This window comes from Lissotriton vulgaris, chromosome 11 (assembly GCF_964263255.1).
Source record: "Lissotriton vulgaris chromosome 11, aLisVul1.2, whole genome shotgun sequence".
Classification (NCBI taxonomy): Eukaryota; Metazoa; Chordata; class Amphibia; order Caudata; family Salamandridae; genus Lissotriton; species Lissotriton vulgaris.
Genome location: NC_141699.1, coordinates 273,001,351 through 273,020,813, shown reverse-complemented (window position 1 = coordinate 273,020,813; position 19,463 = coordinate 273,001,351).

Genomic DNA, 19,463 nt, shown 5'->3' with positions numbered 1-19,463 from the left:
TTCATGACGGCCCCCAGCTGTCATCAGCACACGCCCACCATGATGCATGACGGCTGGGGGCCATCATCAGCATGGAAGGAGTTAAATTGGACCGTGTTTTCGATAGGGCTAGAACCTCCTCTTCCTGGCCCCACTGGGTTGAGTAGGTTTTGTTAATCAAGCCCCTACCACCTTCTCCAGTTCTACTACAATCAATTCCCCAGCAATAGGGCTTCCGGTCCAGATAAAGGAATGAAGCACAGAGAACATTTCCAACACTGTGGCAATTCCCTGGACTTGAGGAAGATAATGTTCGCAACCTAATTAAAGCGAGTAAATCTGGCTCTCCATTTGACCCAGCACCCCCACATATCCTAGCAAAAGCATTGGCTGTCATTCTGCCATCTTTAACAAAATTGCTTACCCTTTAACTAGGCACAGCAATGGTTCTCAAATCTTGGAAGCATGGGGTCATTAGATCCTTACAAAAAAGCTAATCTTCACCCGACAATATTCAATAATCGGAGCCCTATTTCCCTACTGATGCTTTTAGGCAAACTCTTGGAGAAGCATGGAAATCACACATTAGCTAACTTTTTGGAGACAAATGACATCCCTCATCCCACTCAGATGGGCTTTCGCATGTCCCATAGCACTGAGGCAGCATTATTGGTGGTCACAGAGGACCTGAAGGTGCTATTAGATGACGGCGAGTCGGCAACTATTCTCCTCTTGGCCTTTGACACCGTGGATCACACTATCTTAAAAGACAGACTAAGGGAAATAGGAATCCAGGGTGAAGCCATGGAATGACTCTCCTCTTTTTACAAAAAAATTAATCTTATCAAGTGATCCAAAAGGACTGTTTCTCAAATAATTTACCTATTACCTGTGGTGTTCCACAGGGCTTGTATCTCAGCCCTACACTATTTCACACTTCAATCAATCAGAACATTTGTAAAGCACACTACACACCTGTGAGGGTCTCAAGGCGCTGGGGGGGGAATGATTCTACTGCTCAAATAGCCAGGTCTTGAGAAGTTTTCTGAAGGTTAGCAGGTCCTGGGTTTCCCATAGGAGGATGGGGAGGGTGTTTCAGGTCTTGGCGGTGAAGTGGGAGAACGATCTGCCGCTGGAGGTCACTCTTCGGATGCGGGGGACTGTGGCGAGGGCAAGGTTGTTGGAGCGGAGCTGGCGGTTGGGGTGTAGAAGCTGAGTCGTCTGTTGAAGTATGCTGGTCCGGTGTTGTGGAGTGCCTTGTGTGCGTGGGTGAGGAGCTTGAAGGTGATCTTCTTGTCAACAGGGAGCCAGTGCAGGTCCTTCAGGTTGGGTGTGATGTGGCAGCAATGAGGGATGCCGAAGATCAGGCGTGCAGAGGAGTTTGAATGCATTGAAATTGTTTCAGGAGTTTGGCTGAGGCTCCTGTGTAGAGGGGGTTTCCGTAGTCCTACCTGCTGCTGATGAGGGCCTGGGTGACAGTTGTTCTTGTTTCGGTGGGAATCCACCTGTAGATCTTGCCGAGCATGCAGAGGGCGTTGAAGCAGGAGGACGAGACGGCGTTGACCTGCTTTGTCATGGAGAGAGTTGAGTCGAGGGTGAACCCCAGGTTACGTGCGTGGTCAGTGGGTGTTGGAGCTGTTCCCAGTGCTGTCGGCCACCAGGAGTTGTCCCAAGCCGAGGGGGTGGAACCGAGGATGAGGACTTCCATCTTGTCCGAGTTTAGCTTCAGTCGGCTGTTCTTCATCCACTCAGCGACGGTTTTTAACCCTTCGTGGAGGTTTGTTTTGGCAGTGAGGGGGTCCTTGGTGAGGGAGAGGATCAGCTGGGTGTCGTGGGTGTAGGAGATGATGTTGAGGTAATGCAGTCGGGGGACGTGTGCGAGCGGTGCCATGTAGATATTGAACAATGTTGGGCTGAGGGATGAGCCCTGGGGTATGCCGCAGTTGTTCTCGGTGGCTTCGAAGCAAAAAGGGGGGAGGCGGACTCTCTGGGTTCTGCCGGAGAGGAAGGAGGTTGTCCAGTCCAGAGCCTTGCTTGGATACCAGGGTCATGAAAGCGTATGCATAGGGTGCGGTGGCAGACAGTGTTGAAGGCGGCTGATTTGTCCAGGAGGATGAGGGTCGCGGTTTCTCTGTTGTCCAGCAGGGCCCTGGTGTCATCGGTGGCGTTGATGAGGGCAGTTTCGGTGCTGTGGTTGCTGCGGAACCCGGTCTGGGATGGGTCCAGGATGCTGTTCTCCTCGAGGTAGTGGGTCAGCTGTCTATTGACGGTCTTCTCGATGACCTTTGCAGGGAACGGGAGAAGGGAGATGGGCAGGAAGTTCTTGGGGTCAGCCTTCGTTTTTTTTAGCATGACGTTGATCTCGGCGTGCTTCCAGCTGTCCGGGAAGGTCGCTTTCTCAAAGCAGATGTTGATGGCTTTCCGGAGATGGGGTGCGATGGTGGTGCTGGCTTTGTTGAAGATGTGCTATGGGCATGGGTCTGATGGAGATCCGGAAAGGATGGTGTTCATGATTTTGATGGTGTCGTCGTCGTTTATGTTGGTCCAGGAGAGCAGGGGGTCGGTGCGGATAGTGGCCTTGGGGACTGAGGTCTAATTGGTAGTCGGGGCAGTCGTGACGTTGAAGCTGTCGTGGATGTCTGCGATCTTGTGATGGAAGGTGACCAGGGAGACGCACAGGTCTTGCGAAGGTGGGATGTTGTTGGTGTTGGAGCTGGGGTTGCAGAGTTCCTTCACGATGTTGAAGAGCTCTTTTCTGTTGTGTGCGTTGTTGTCTAGGCGGTCTTTGAAGGAGACCCTTTTAGCGGATCTGATGAGGTGGTGGTGTCTGCGGGTGGCGTTCTTGTGGGCTGTGTAGCTGTCCGGTGTCTGTTCACGGTGCCATTTCTTCTCTAGCTTTCGACAGGTTTGCTTGGAGGCCTTGAGGTCTTCAGTGAACCAGCTGGCTTTCTTGCTGGTGTGACTGTTGGAGGATTTCTTGATCGGGCGAGGGTATTGGCGCAGCCATCGATCCATTGTCTGAGGTTGCGGGCGGCGGTGTCGGGGTCGGTGGTGTTGGCGGGTGGGCTCCGGGCGAGGGTGGTGGTTAGCTTGTCTTCTGTGACTTTGCTCCAGCAGTGGCGGGGTATCTGTTGGGTGCAGTGGTGCATGGTGGGTTTCCGGTTTCTGAAAGGTGAAGTGGATGCAGCGATGGTCATTCCAGTGGAGTTTGGTGGTGTGGTTGAAGGAGACGTAGGAGCTTACGGGGAATATGGGGTCAAGCGAGTGGCCGGCGCCATGTGTGTAAATGTATAGGCATTTATATAGCGCACTACTTACCCGTCGGGTCCCAAGGCGCTTCGACCGCTGCGAAACCCTTCCTGGCTTCCCTGAGAGATGGTCCCTTAATGGGTATCTCCAGGGTGAGACCAGGCATCCTCGGCGGTCTGGTGGGGCCGTTAGTGAAGATGAGGCAAGCTAATGCCCAGAGTTGCCGAGTGTGATCGCTGATCAGAGTGGGCACCGAGGCGAGAGAATTATCGAGTCCGCTGACCCTGGTCCAGAAACCTGCCGCGCCGGGAATCGAACCCTGGTCCCGGGCCGTCCTCTGCTCTCGGGTCTGCCACCTCTAACCAGTGAGCCACACTACTTCACATGTGTGGGCGTTGTCATGAGTTGTCTAGTCCAAAGTTAGCGAGGTTGTTGATCAGGGTGGTGAAGTTGCGGTCGTTGTTGTTCTTGAGGTGGAACATTTATATGCGACAGCTCGCCAACATAGTGCAGGAGTTTGACATATCGGCTATCTCTTACGCAGATGACACCCAGCTGGTTGTGTCTTTGACAAATGGCCCTAACTCAGGAAACCACCAGCTTATTCACCATCTCGAGAAGGTGGCAAACTGGATGTCAAACAGCTGCCTGAAGCTAAACGGAGAAAAGACTGAGCTTATGATACTGGGAAACCTTGCAATACACAAACCTCTGATTCAATGAACTAGTAACATGGGCAACCCGCCTGTCCGCAAACCTGTCATAAACAAGTTGGGAATTTGGTTGGAGGATAAGCTCATAATGGACTTCCAAACCAAGAAATTATCAGGAATTTGCTTTTCCCTACTTAAAATGATCAGAAAGATCATTGAATTGATCCCATATCATCTAAAACAAAATGTCATTCAACCCCTTATAGTCTCACGCCCAGACTATGGCAACTCGCTCTACGTGGGCTTACCGAAATATGTAACAAAAAGACTCCAGGTGGTGCAAAAGGTGGCAGCTAGGCTTCTATTAAAAATTCCAAGACACATATTAATAAAAGAATCATTTAAACAGCTCCACTGGTTGCCAATCGAAGCCAGATTCAAGTTTAAATCACTCTTTCACCCACAGGGCCACAAACAAAAAAGGCCCACTAAAGATTAAACAACTAATCTCTAGGTACACTCCAACCAGACACCTTAGATCCTCCCAACTACAGCTCTTTAGCACAACCAGAGCTAAAAGAGCAGATCATTTACCCCTGGTACCAAGGCTTCCACTCAACCTCAGATCACTGTCAAACGAAATCTCGTTCAGAAAAGCATAAAGACTTGGCTGTTCCCCTGTTAATTTATAAATGATAAGAGCACTCACGCCAGCACTCACCAGCGCGGGGAAGCCTTCGGGCAGCCATGCGCTTTACAAAACAAACATACTACATCAACTCTTGAACCCGGTTCAAACTCTAGGTACCCAACTATGCCTGCATATGCTGCCAAAATGATCTAGCTTCCCACAAACAATTGACTTAATCAGCAGGACATGTCACTGGACTTGCTTTATGCAAAGATAACCTGTGTATCTAACAAACTTCTTTGGATCTACTAATAGCCAGTTTACTTACCAGTATTCTACTCCATGCCCTTTTCTTTCTCACCACAGTCCTAACATTATGAAGTGTTGCCATATTAAACAGAAAAAGTTCCCCTATAAAAGCAAAAAAGGAAAAACTATAAACACACTTTCTCTAATCCCTCACCAGGTATCGCTCTGTTCCCTTAAATCCAAAATGAGAGATGAACATCCTGCATTATAAAAGTCTTAGAAACTACACATTATGGGTGCCATATTTCCTTGGGATAAGAGGGAGGGAGGGAGCCGGGGACAGTGACGAGGAAAACTAGGACTCAGAGTAATAAATATTACTGGTAAGTATACTGGCTCTTAAATCCTCACAACATTTTCTCATCCCAGTACTATACTACAGGGATGTGCCCAAATGAGTGAAACAACCACTTAGACTTAAAAGAAAAGTTACTAAAACCAAAGATGAAAACCACTAAACCGCATGAGTTTGACTATGGAAACAAAATAATGAAAATGTATTCACAAGTATATTTCATTTGCGGATGACAGGATCTGTTCAGCAAAATCAGAGGAGTAACCACCGCCCACATACAGTTAATAATAAATCATAAATGTATGTGCAGAAAGCCAGGAGGAAGCGCTGCATCTGTTTTTTAGTGAGTATGATTTAAAAGCTGCCCAAGTAGCATCTACCCCCTGGTAAACTGTCCCTGAACATGACCTGTATATCAAGCTCTGCTTTACTGTAAGCCAGGAAATAGTCAGATGAAGCCAACGACTAAGCATTGCTAGAGAGTTGCAATGTCATTGACCTGTTGAACCACAAGTCATATCTACAGGATCTCCCTTGTTAAAGGAAGCTACATGTTCTAAACAAATAGAAATGGCTCAACATCCAGTGAATGAAACTTCCTCCTCTGAGTAAGAAGATGGACAAAAAAGGAAGGGTAACATCCTGTGCACAACGAAAATAAGATAGAACGTCAGGTAGAAATGAAAGAACTGGGTTAAGGACCACCTTCTCCAGAAAAAAAACGTAAAAAAAGGGCAGACAAAAGTTCAACACCAACCTCCTAAAAACATCGTCCTGAACAAGTTGCAACAAAGAACATCAGTTTAGCTGAAAGTAATTTTAATTCCACCTTCTACAGGGATTCAATGGGTGCTCCCTGCAGAACTTGAAGCACTAAAGGAAGGTTATAAGGAGGTTCGGGACAATGAACCAGAAGACATTGAAGAAAAAACCGACAAGAATCCAGTTCGGAAAAAGAAGGCATATCTGAACCCCTAAATTCCTGAATGACAATCTGTAGGTGCCTTAGCCACTCCAAGGAGGGTTCTATCTATAAGGGAATCCAATACTTTAGCCAGCTCACAGAAGGTCCCATGTAGATTTTTGTCAAAGGTGGCTCAAACTAAAACCAATGAAGAGTATAAACCTTAAGGTTTGCTAGTGGGTGAGATTGCGTGATACCCAAATCCAGTTCATTAGAGCGGCCCTTGTCATCCAAAACCTACCCTTTCAAGCTCCAAGCTCCCAGAGGAGCTTAAGAACTAGTATCTCTGGAATTTTAGGGGTTCAGAGAAAGGATGTAAAAACTGAAAACATCCAAGGAGGTTGGGACAGCAGTTGCAGGATTAACGTGCACAAAGAACAATACAACCAACAAGGAACTCCCAGGAATACTTCTGCATGGTTGATCGAAATCTTTTGAAAGGTACTGAGGATCAACGGGAATGAAGAAAAGGCATGTAGCAGGCATCCAGTTCATGGAAGATACAATGTGTCGATCCCCCATAACTTTGTTGGTGGAATGTGACTGCATACATTTAGAAGAAGACCGTTCTATCTGAGGCAACGAGATTCAGCCATAGATGGCCAAATCTTGCTGTTATTCTTGTAATTGGATTTAGAAAAAGGGCTACTGAGGGATGAGAAAGGGGCTCAACTGGCCCACCCATCTATTCTCCCTCCCTGAAAGATAGACAGCTGTCAGGGAAGAAATACTGGCTTGTGCCGAGAGGCTACTATTTTCCTTACCGGAGTCCCCTTTGCCTTTTTGTATACCTGGTTAACTGCCAAAATCAAGACTGAACGATCATGTAGTAAATGAGAAAAATGTGGTGTGCCTTCTGGATTGCTGGCAACTACCTCTAGTTTGGGGAATTGCCCATCTTCTACATACCTCTGGCCACCACTTTCCTTTGAGTGCCTCCCTATCCTATCACACTTCCATACACCTTGAGAACCAAAGGTGAAAAAAGAGCCAAAGGTAGACCTCTGTCCACATTGTCCTGAACCAAACACCACTTCAGGGGCTGGTGGTGTCACTGGAACCAGATGGTTGTAGTTTTCTGAGACTTGATCCCACCACTGAACTGCATCCAGTACCAGTTCTTACCACCTATAAGACCCATGAGTCTGATACTGAGGAATGCCAGACCACAAAGAAGGCTTTGAGATGACCTCCCGCTGGACCAACACTCATCAGGGCACAGTCATGAATAGAAGGATGGGGGGACAGGTGTGACTAGAGTCTACAAGGACGTTCAGAGAAAAGGACTCCCGGCCACAAACCCTTCCTCGAAAGAGATAACAGGATACTCTGGAAGCTGAAGCTGGACCTAAATATCTTCTGGAGGCAAAAGTTCACCCTCTTCCTAAAGGTCGCATGGAAACGATGGGTCCGGGTCCTGAACCCAAAAATGTCCACGGACTCGATAATTCTCGCCTCTGTGCCTATTCTAATCATGGGGTCCCACGCTGCAACTCTGGGCAATAGCTGCTTAATCTCCACTACGGCGGCCCACCCGCTGCGGGATGCCTGGCTTTCACCTTGGGGATGCCCAGTAGCGGTTATCTCACATGGAAAAGCCAGGACGGGTTCCCAAGGCAAGCGCCTTGATGCCTTCGGGTGATACGTGCGCTATATAAGTCGCAATACATTTACATTTACAAACGATATATTTTTGACCACCAGAGATTTAACTAATGCCAGAAACCTTTGCCCCTATTAAAGGAAGACGCACTGTAAAGGCTTCTTTCTGTGAACGTATCCAAATGTGTTTCCGTGTAGCAACAGAATAACTAGTGGCCGCCGCACACAGTCCATCAAAAAAAATGACAGACAGGAAACAGCCTTGTTGTTATATTGTGGAAAGACTGAATGTGAAATCAGTCCACTGCTGAATCTGTTCTGATAGTGCTTGAAAGCCTTGTTAGAAGGACTGAATTGCACTGCTAGCATGGGCATTCGCCATAGTGAAACTGGAAGCAGAGTTCACTTGCTTAGTTTCTATCTCCACTTTGTTAGATGGATCTGGTGGATATGGATTCTCTAAACTAATAGTGCCTAATGAGGACAATCCAGCCATCAATAGTTCAACCTTCACTGTCAAAAATAATGCAAACCCAAACTTTTCAAGAGGGCAGTATTTCATGAAGAATGATGGTAAAACAGAGCATTTAAATACCTTCTACTCCCTGGAAAGTACAATGTTCACAGCTTTGTGCCAGGGAAGGTTTTCAAGATCTTATGATAATGCATGAAGACATTTACACCAACCAGGCCAATTAAGTGTTTGAGTAAAAATGTTGGGACCAAAAGAACATGGTAAATTAACACAAAATAGGTGGTAGAATTATCCGAGATACTGTACTGGCTACCACTACCTCCTCTAGCTTATAAAATTTCAGATCCTCCAGTGAAATATCTAGATGGGACTTGAAAACTAGGGTGACACCACCCCTTTTCCTGTCCTTCTTATTACCGTGCAGGATAGTATATCCACCCGGGATAGTTGACTTAATGTCAGGTCCTGCCACCTCATAGAGCCATGCTTCAGAGAGAGAAATCAAGCCATCGGCTTACCTGTTATAAGTAGAAGACATCATCATGCAACCTCCAACCACCACAAGAACTGGAGCCCATCCACCACAGAAGACACTGCCAGAATTATGCAGACCATCCATTCAGGGCCTCCCACAGACCTGTGCCCTCACCACATGTACAACCTGGGAAGAACACTGATCCGTGCCAACCTCACCACCATCATCAAGTCATCCATCCTTAGCAGAACCATCCCAGGTGGCTGGAAACACACAGAAGTCACAGCTCTCCTGAAGAAACCTCGGTGAACCTGAAAGGACTCAGAAACTACAAACCCATCTCAATCTTTTCTGTCCAAAGACCTGGAGAAAGTGATCAACAGGCAAATATCTGCCCATCAAGCACATCGCCACCTCCTGGACTACACCCAGTCAGGGTTCCGCAGCACCATCAGCACCAAACAGCCCTCCTGGCAGCAACAGACAATATCCGGTCCATGATACACAAAGGTGAAACCGCCACTCTCATCCTGCTTGACCTCACAGTGGCCTTCGACACCGTCTCCCATGGTACCCTCATCACCAGACTCAGGAATTCAAGAACCCACCCTGAAATGGATCGCCTCCTTCCTCTCCAACAGAGCTCAATGAATCAGACTCCCCCTTACACCTCTGAATACAAGAAGCTGTTCTGCAGTGTCCCCTAGGGTACCTCCCTCAGCCCAGCCTTGTTCTACGTGTACATGGCACCCTTCGCCTGCATCATAAGAGCCCACAGCATCAACATGGTCTCCTTCACCAATGACACTCAGTTCACCCTCTCCCTCGCTGACTCAAACACCACCAGCAGGATAAACTTCGCCTCCTGCATGCCCAACGTGGCCAACTGGATGAGAGAGAACTGTCAAACTCAACATGAACAAAACAGTGATCCTGATCTTTGGAAACAAGAGCTCCCCATGGGATCCCTCCTGGGGCCCTTCTGAATTAGGTCCCACATGTCCACCCCACAGACCATACCAGAAACCCTGGCATCATCCTAGATGACAAACTTACCATGAATAAACAGGTCAACTCTGTGACTGCATCCTGCTCCTCACTCTCAGAATGCTTTGCAAGACTTTCAAATGGATGCACATGCACACAAGATGTACGGTCACCCAGGCCTTCATAACCAGCAGACTTGCCTATGTCAAAGCGCTGTATATCCGCATCCAACCAGTTCGAGTAAAGTCTTCAGACCATCCAAACCGCAGCCGCCAGACTCATCCTAGATGCCCCCAGAAGTGCTCACATCACTCCATACCTCACTGAACTACATTGGCTACCATTACGGAAACGTTGCCAATTCAAGCTATGCATCAATGCATGCAAAGTCCTCCACGACACCGGAGCAGCATACCTCAATGACCGACTTCATCTCTGCCAACCTTTCAGACAACTATGCTCTACCTCACGCACCCTTGCACGGATCCCCTACATCCACAAAAGCAAGTCAGGAAGGCACACCTTCTCCTTAATCACCACCAAGAGCTGGAATGAAGTTCCTCAACACATCAGGACAGCTCATTTACTTATCAACTTCTGCAAGAAATCGAAGACCTGGCTGTTCAACTAGGAGCTCTGCCCAGTCTGCGTTCCTGCTCCAGCACCTAGATACTCTCAAAGGTGATCAGCTGCGCCATACAAATCAACATATCATAGCAAGTGAAAATCCCCTCAGTGTCTGGCTATATAACGGACATTCAAAGAGCAGCGGAGAGCTGAGATTTGATTAAATCATTGGAATGAGAACATAGAATTAGTAGAGAAGAACAGTCAACAGAATCCCAAGGGTGCAATCAGCTCTCATCTCTCAAACGGAGAAGCAGGGCCAGCTTTAGCGATGGTGGCACCCCATGCGACAATATTTTGGGCCACACCCCATGACCTCCTACTCGGATCCCCGCCGTTACCACCCAGCAAAAGTGCCCCTCGTCTCTCCATAGACCCTCTAACATGTACATTTCATTTGTTTTGAAGTGCTAATAAAGGCTGGCTTTACTATTCTACTCCGCTATCAACAAAATGCAGACCTGCTGTACGCAGCAGACATATTAATCCTCGGTGCTACTTCATGGCGAGTCAAAACTGACATTTGACAAAACTCCCATCTTTCTCGAGCAGGAACATTAACCTCAAGTTTTATCTTGACATTTTTATTGCTGCCTGAAAACTGGATACACAAGGATCTCTTCAGCGTGTGCTTTTACATTTTAAGTTATTGCTAATCACAGTGCCCCCCCCCCCTCCCCCCCGAGGTCAGTTCCCCCCTCCAGGTCAGCTCCCAGTGCGACCGCACCAGTCGCACCACCATCTCCGCCCTAAAGCAGCCTCTGGACAAAAAAATCACATTATAAACAAGGTCCCGGTTATCTGTGTGCTTGACTACATTGTGTATCCTCTCACGCCACAAACTGCCATACAGCCGAAAATGTACTCCCCGAGTGTTTTTTCTTTTGTTTGGTACGTACCATTATAGAAAATAGCCAGCCACATCCCTGTACAGTAAGCTTGAGCAAACCCCACTGTGAACAGTATTGGGTCGTGTGCTACAAATGCGCGTGCTGCTGGGCGGCTCGCAGCAGCACGGCACTTCCCTCACTTAGGATCCCCCAGACAGCCCCTCAGTAATGTTCACAGCGCTGTTTATCCTCTGGCATCAGCCAATTACCAGCTGGATCCCCCGGCTGCTAGAGTCTTTAACAGCACACAGAAATCACACTCCATCGCTTCCCGCTCTTTCTGATCTCGCGACACATCCCCGCCCCGAAAATAATGGGGAAGCATTCTATTTGCGTACGTCCTCTCCACAGTGCGCGTGGAGGGTGCAGAGATTGATTGCAGCAGGTGCTCTGTTTTGCATGTCCTTGCTGAGCCAATGCCGTGAGCCCCAGAAGGAAGCACGCACGCGCTGTATCCACAGTCAGGACTGAAGGCTGAGGTAATCAGGGATGCCTCAAGCGCCTCTGATGTGAGTGACAATGCCTGCAGCGCTGTGAGTGATGTGTTCTTCTTGCAGGACTTGGTTGCTTAAAGTGCACTGGGTTTATTACATGTTTACCAGTACATTTGTCTCCGAGTTCTCTCTGGGAAAATACTGATCAGGACTGGTATTTACTCAGGTTAAAAGTCCAATGGCGTTCAGAGTTTTGGAATAGGAAATTATAACCGCCTGGGGATCACTCCTTTCTGTACGGTTCCTGCATATTTTTCTCCGATTTCCGGGCACGTTTCTCCATGCTCATTTCATTGAGGTTTTCATACAAAATGCACGTGCGGAAAACAGCTTAGCTGTGCACTATTCCTACATCCGAATATCGATTACTGAACTTCCTACAAAGAGTGTAAATGTTTGTTGTGCAGGTTTTCAGTCAGCCATCTTCTGTCTGACAGCGTAGGAGGTTTCAGGTGACCTACCCGAGTTGCCAGCCATGTCTAGCCGAAGGACTTGCCTTGGCTTCTGGAGGACTCGTGATTGGAGCGGTGCCTCCTCGGAGAGGATGGACTGGTCCATCGAAACCCAAGGGCTGGAGTACCTGACAGGAAGGGTTTTATTTAGAGATTGGCGGACAGAATACTCTGTCAAAATGTGATGACTATCCCATCCGCTGTATTACAAGTGCCATAGGCTATAATGTATGTTCTCCAGCAAGAAACTCTAAGGAAATCCAGGTCTCTGGTGGATACAGCTCATGTGTTTCCATGCTGACTCACTGGTGACAGTTCTGTGACCCCCGGAGTAGATGGAAGTCACTTCTGGGTTGTTTTCCATCAGGAAGGGAAGACATGCCCCTAACAAGGAGGATGGAAGGAAAATGCCATCTGGGTCTGACTGAGTGCTAGAAGTTTGGATAGCTATGTTGTTGTTCCCTGTGCAAGTGAGTAGCCAGCTATATGTGGACTCATCTATTTCAGATGGCTGTGGGGATGCAAATAAGTTTCAGCTTGCTTACGATTAGTGGTGCACGTAATTTGCTATAGCATAATTATGCTGAATTATAGCAAAATTATGTGAGATTACGCAGAATTATGCGAGGAGCCTAACCCAGAATTTTTGTTATATTTTCTTAGTGCAAATACACCCTTGTGTCAGAAATGGACCTGAGGATGCATTTTACTCAAAGAAAATAGTGCTAAATGCCACAGAAATCAAGCAGCAGCGGGCAGTCAGCATCTGCTCACACTCACTAAATTCTTTATTCCTATTCTCCTGGGATAGAATGTGGGTGCCAAATTACTTCGATTATCGAACATGGGTGATCACGTAAGTTTCGGTCGTTTCACAATGAAAGAATAATGCACTATTACCAAAATTACTTTGATTACTCCAGAGTGATTACAATTTTGCTCAGGCCTAGTTATGGCATGCTTCAGCAACTGCAAAAGTGTATATTAAATCTCAAAGTATGGCACCCTGCAGGTTGAGTACATGACGTCTTCTTGCATGAACAAGTACATTGTTCAAATAGGGTTTCCTAGACCACGAGGTTATTGAGACTTTTGGCTATATTCGCAATACAGAAATACTACATACAGCCATACTAAGTATTTTAGTATGATAAGTATTTATTCCTTCAAACTACAGTAGGACCAAGAATGTGGGTAATGACTCCACAGGAAACCCACTAAAACCGCCTGACATAGGGCGATGCCAGAAAGTTAGGAAGCCAGGGCCAGACGTAAATTATAAAAGCAGATCCAGAGTTTGTTGTTACTGTCCAGAGCCAGCAGGTAGTCATAGAAACCACAAGTGTTCTCTTTTCTATGTTCATTGATAATGCAATAGTCCATGGGCAGTGCCTATTCCTGGAAAGGGGCGCACTGTTTACGAATTACAATAAACAAACACTGGCAAAGCCAATAGGCCTTTCCTTGGCAAACTAATGATTTTTTTTATTGCAAATACATGCAATAGACAATATGTATCTGTAAAAGTAAGAACAAGTGAAAATGTGCTGTCTAAATGTTGTGTAAAAAATAACTTGTCGCAAAAAAAAGGAAAAAAACATGCAATGAAAGCAGAAATAAAAGCAGAGATTGGCCTACCAGGCACTGGTGGCCGTGCACAATCAAGGTGCTATTTTACTCACTGCAAGAGAATTGATGCTTGAAGTGGGCTGAGTGATTGCTCAAAGCTATATGCTGTGGTGGGTGGAAGCAAAATGTGAACAACACTGGGTGAACAGGGCTGACCGAAAGCCCCTGGAAATGGATATGTATGCACTGCTGAAAACGGAAATATAGAAGTGCAGGTACTCAGTATTTAGAGTACCTGTTTGCTCCTGAGATGTGCTGATACTCTCCCATTAAATGTATTGCAGCAGTGCTGAGAAGTGCTGGACCCCCCCCCCCCCTTTTAAATTACAGAAGTGTAGGTACTCAGTACCCGACAGTACCTGCCTATTTAATGCACTGTATGCATGTACGTTTATTTAATATGAATATTTTGGAAAACACGAGGCACGCGAAACATTGAATCTGTCTCTAGCTAGGCCTTAACATGGTCTTGCACGCCCATCAGTGCATGCAGGTTCTACAGGCCCTCTCCGTGCGGACCCGCCCTCACCTAAGAGGGGATTAAATACATTTCAGGCTGGTAGAGCGCTCTTCCCTCCAGAGGGTCTCTGTGCTCAGACAGGCGCACCTTAACAGCAGCCTTAGTGATTGCCTGCATTTCCGGCAGAGTTGAATATGCACGCAGGCTAATACGCGTGCACTTTCATTTGCAAAGCGATCATTTGCAAATTGTTACTTTCCCTGTTGGCACATTCTGTTCTCTGGAACCCGAGGTTGAAATGAACAAATTGGATTTGCGCGCACGCACACACACAAACACTCCCTTCTCCTTGAAGGCGCGAGGACAAGGCGCATCAGAGACTTCTAACTAGCCAGGGAAGACTAAAAGCGTTTTTTTTCTACTAATGCATGCTTAAAATCCCAATCTTGGGATGGGAGCTTTCGACTGTTGCATTATTTAAAGTTCAGCCGAGAGCGTCACAGATCAGAAATAGAAACATGGAGGGGCGGGTGTGCATGTCCCCTGCAGAGAAGGCAAGCCCACTCCAAGCATATCACTGGCTGCAGAGTGGGCTCGGAGGTCTCCTCTCCTCTCCCTCCTTCCTCGACATCTGATGGATTTGTTTAGAGCCCTAGCCTGCCTGCGTCCATCCAGCCGGCCTGGCTCAGTGTGCAGCGCATTGAACACGTGTTGCCTTTCAAGCCACGCTGGGGTGGGATGCATACTAACACTGTGTGCAGAGAAGAGGCACTTTGACCAGCATGCATGGAGGGAAATTCCATGGTTTCTTATCAGTAATCTTCATTAGCCGGCAAGGTGAAACATAAGAACAAACAGAGCGGTCAACCCAAGCAATTGGAGTCAACATAACAAGAAGAATGCAACCTTGAAAAATATATAAACTCTGAGAATTGAGTTAGGGAGGCAGTCTTCCCCAGCGAGACAGAAAAAAATGGAAGTGTCCTGTATCTAGTTCTTTCTTATGGCACAGAGGAAGAGGAGGAACCATGCATTGATATGAAGAGTATGTATTCTAAAAAATGTTGGGGTTCGGATATGGTGGATATTTCATGTCTGTTGAACTAGGCATGCGGACGAGAATGTAATGATCTCTCAACATCCTGCAGGTTGGAAAGGATATGGTGGGAAGTGTGCCAGATAGAGGATCATACTGAGGAACACGTAGGGTGGGCCAGGCAGCCGCAGCAGAGAGAAGAAAAGAAAAACCACCCTGAGCCATGTATAGGAATGCTATGTCATTGAGCACAGTGGAGGGGTTGGAAATACAAGTAGATGATGTATATGACCGAGGTGAAAAATTGACTTGTGGAAACCTGTTCGAGAGAAACTTTTTTTCTGGCTCAATGATCCTTTTCTACACATTTTTCAAAACAAATGACATTCACTAAGTTATGGAATTCGATCTGGTGACTCCCTTTGATCTAAAATATGCTCCATATGTCACGTTTGTATACGATCTCATTGCTCATTTTACCTTCTACTACTTTGTGTGTGGATGTGCTCCATATGAAAGAGGGTAAGGCTGTCACACACAGTGAAGTTAACCAATAGCTGAAGTGGGTGGCCTCGTGGTGTACACTCTAGTCGACGTCAGAAAAATGTGACTGGGTTTGCTGAAAGGCTCTAGAACCGATTTATAGTGTACATTCAATTGGAGGAAAATCCAAATGTCTTGTTTAGCCACAGACCTAAAAACATGTTAGTCACAAGGCCTCTAGTAGCGAAGTGGAAAGTGGGGTGCTAAAACCTCATACTGCAGTTAGTTACAGCATCACTAAAGTGAGACTCCATAGTAGTGGTTTATCACAAACTCAAATATTATACGGAACTTCCACTTGATGAATTCAGTTTCACCACTTTAATAAATGTAAATCTATTTATCAAACTGCCTTCTACACTTGAAAAGCAGGGCAGAACAGCACCGCTACAAATCCTATACCCAGTCTACGTCAAGCCACAGCAAATGCATCCATCCTGCATGTAAAATTAAAAAATGGACAGCAACAGATAAAGTGAGTTTAGCTTTCGTTGAAATAGTCGCAAAATTTCCCTTTGTTGTTTCTATGTGAGTTTGTTCCACGCTATTTCATTTCCCCCAGGTCAAAATGACCAAATCGTAGATGAGAAAGCTCAATTTCTAGCCAGTTTGGGTTGCTTTCAAACAATATTCCCTTTCTAGAGATTCTTTCCTCCTTCATCTCTCACTTTTTTCTTCTCAAACCACATCTTATTACTACGATCTCCAAAATAACCCTTTCTAGACTAGTGATGCTCAAAGTATGGCCCGGGTGCCGCATGCAACACTCCTGACCTTTCGATGCGGCCTCCCTGGTCAACAGCAGTGCTGTTTACTCGTATCGCTCCAACGTATAAAAAAAAATCAGGTTAGTTGCAGTCATAGGAAGAAACTAACTAAGTTAATTGTTGCAGGAAACCTTAAAGACATCTTGCAACAACCTTATGAAAATATGATGAAGCTTCGCTGAGGGAGACCGCCACCTTGTTTTTTTGCCTGCTTGCGGCTTGACGTAAGGGACGGACTACAGGTCCTAAGAGCCCCGCGCCATTTCCACCTGTGCCGCATCAGCCCCTCCTGCTGCCGCCAGTATTTAACTGCTCGCGGCACTCAGTCCGTGGGTGCCGCTTCGCCGAGGGAGACCGCCACCTTGTTTTCTTGCCTGCTTGCTGCCTGACGTGAGGGACGGACTACAGGTCCCAGGAGCCCAGCGCCATTTACACCTGTGGAGCATCAGCCCCTCCTGCTGCTGCCAGTATTTAACTGCTCGCGGCACCCGCTCCGCAGGACTTGGGCGCGTGCCGGGCGAAGCCCGTGCCAAGGGCGGGCCCGTTGGCGACCGGAGGAGGCCGGGCTGGGCCCCCCTCTTGATTGTTCAAGGTTGGTTATTTCTGACTTTACATACCGGCCAAGTGCCATATGCTATACCTAGTTCGTCATACCTGGACGTGAAGGGAAAGGGAGGAAAGCGGCGACGGGTGGGTATGTAGCCGGGACACTGGACCAGTTTATAACAAGGGCCACGTCAGTGTTGGCGCATGAGATAGCAATTACCGAGCGCCGTCTTTCCCAGGACCCGGTTTTTGCTAAACGCTCTTCATTGGGGGGCCTGATGAAAGCACGTACACCGGAACATCACACATGTACAGATCTGGATCTCGGGAACTTCAGACAGTCTGACAGCCAAATGCTCCATTCAGACAGTCTGACAGCCAAATGCTCCAGGAAATAGGGAACACGCCCTTGGCTAGAGAGTCTTGTCATTCTGCACTATCTATACATACCTCTCCGCTAAATACTGACTGTGGTATAGCCACTCGTGCTGGGTCTCCCCCTAAAGATCGGTCCCAGCCACTTGAGCATATATCAGGAGCGGGTCCGAAGAGGAAGCGGAGAGGGACTTTGCAGAGGAGAGAAAAACCAAAGATGCCTAAATTGAATAAGTCTGGCGATTTGGCAACTACAAGTGTTGAAGCACCTGGTGTGATTACCTCTGTACCAAATATTTTGCCCACGATTGTTACTGAGGATTCATCACCCCAGTTGGTAGAGGGTCTCTGGTTAAAAATAGGCAGCCTTATTACATCTTCCCTACATCCCCTACTTGATTGTTACTGGTAATCGAGGATAGATTGGCAACATTTGAAAACTTGACCACAACCAACTTGGAATGTATAAAGAAAAAGCTGGTGAAGTGTGGCCAGGCCAACAAACGTACGAAGAATTGGACCCCGGGGCGCACCTGCCACCAATTCTTTAATGCCTCACCCCCTCTCCCTAATTCAATGGATACAACAGTGTGTAGGAATGATGGAACTGGACCAAGCAACGCTGGAGGTGCGGAGGTACAGCGGAAAACGGACTGCCCACAGGGTGAAAGAGTAGTACAACAATCATTGGGAGGGGGGCCTGGGGCAAAAACCTAATGGAGGCTCCATGGGAAAATATAATGCCATTGAGTCTAAGAGTACTCTGCCACATATCGATTTACCTCCTGACTGCTCACCCTATGTTGTTGTTTTGGCTAGGGTCCCTGTACTGGAACCTGGTAGAGTTGAATCTTTCATCGAATTTAAAAACAAAACGATTCATTGGTTGAACAATAATAGGCCCCTTCTGCCAAATGTGCACAGTCAAATTTTGTTTGCCCAGAGAGTGAGCTGGGTAGGACTTAGGCCGAAAGATATAGCGGGTGATTGTATAGTTATCAACTTCAGAGATAGTAGGGTGGTACAATAGGTCTGTGAGGGGTATTATAAAAACATGAGATCTAGTATTCAGACTTTTGATTTAAGCTATTTTTTACTCCCCTCCAAACTATACGACTAAATTCGGTCATCAAGGAAAGAACTGGGACAGGAGTGCCAAGACTGGTATCGTTAGTAATAGAGAAGGGATGGACATAATTTTGTTTGCACCCGGTGTTCCACTTAGTAATAGATTCAGGGCCCGATGTAGGTAGGCAAATACCGGTCGGTAACGGCCGAAAATCGGTAATATCGGCCATTACCGACCGGTATTTGGAAAATGAGATGTAGGTGTCAAAAATGTACCGAATCGGAAAATATGAATCGGTAAAAATCCGATTCGGTATTTACCGATTCCTTATTTCACGATTCGGTAATTATGAAACGGAAAAAAAGGCCCATCGAGATGTAGGAAAGGCCAAAAATACCGAATTCCATGAAATTCGGTATTTAAGAGTCGGTATTTACCATGGAATGAAAGCAGGTGGTAACCAGGTGCAGGCTATAAAAAAGGGCCCAAAATGCAACAGTGTTGCAAGAATGGCGGCATTCTATGTGATTGCGAAGGCTACAGGCAGCAGGAGAGAGGGTCTGGCTAAGGGAGGAGCAGGTCTACAGACAGAGGATCACCCTATTCCAACTGACTGAGCCTGAGATACTGCAGAGGTACAGGCTACACCCCAGAACCATCCTGGACTTAATTAGGGACCTCCACCCATACCCGGATCACCCAACACCCAGGGCCCACGCCATCCCACCCCATGTGCAGGTGCTGTGTAGCCTACACTTGCTTGCCTTTTGGGAGCTACCAGAGTGTGATTGCTGCAGTTGGTGGTGTATCCCAGAGCTGCCTGTCCCGTTTTTTCAGGAAATTCCTAGATGCCATGACGCAGAGAATGGAACATTACATCCGGATCCCTGACACACCTGCGGAACTTGCAAAAACTAAAACTGACTTCTATGAACTGGCACACTTCCCGCATGTGA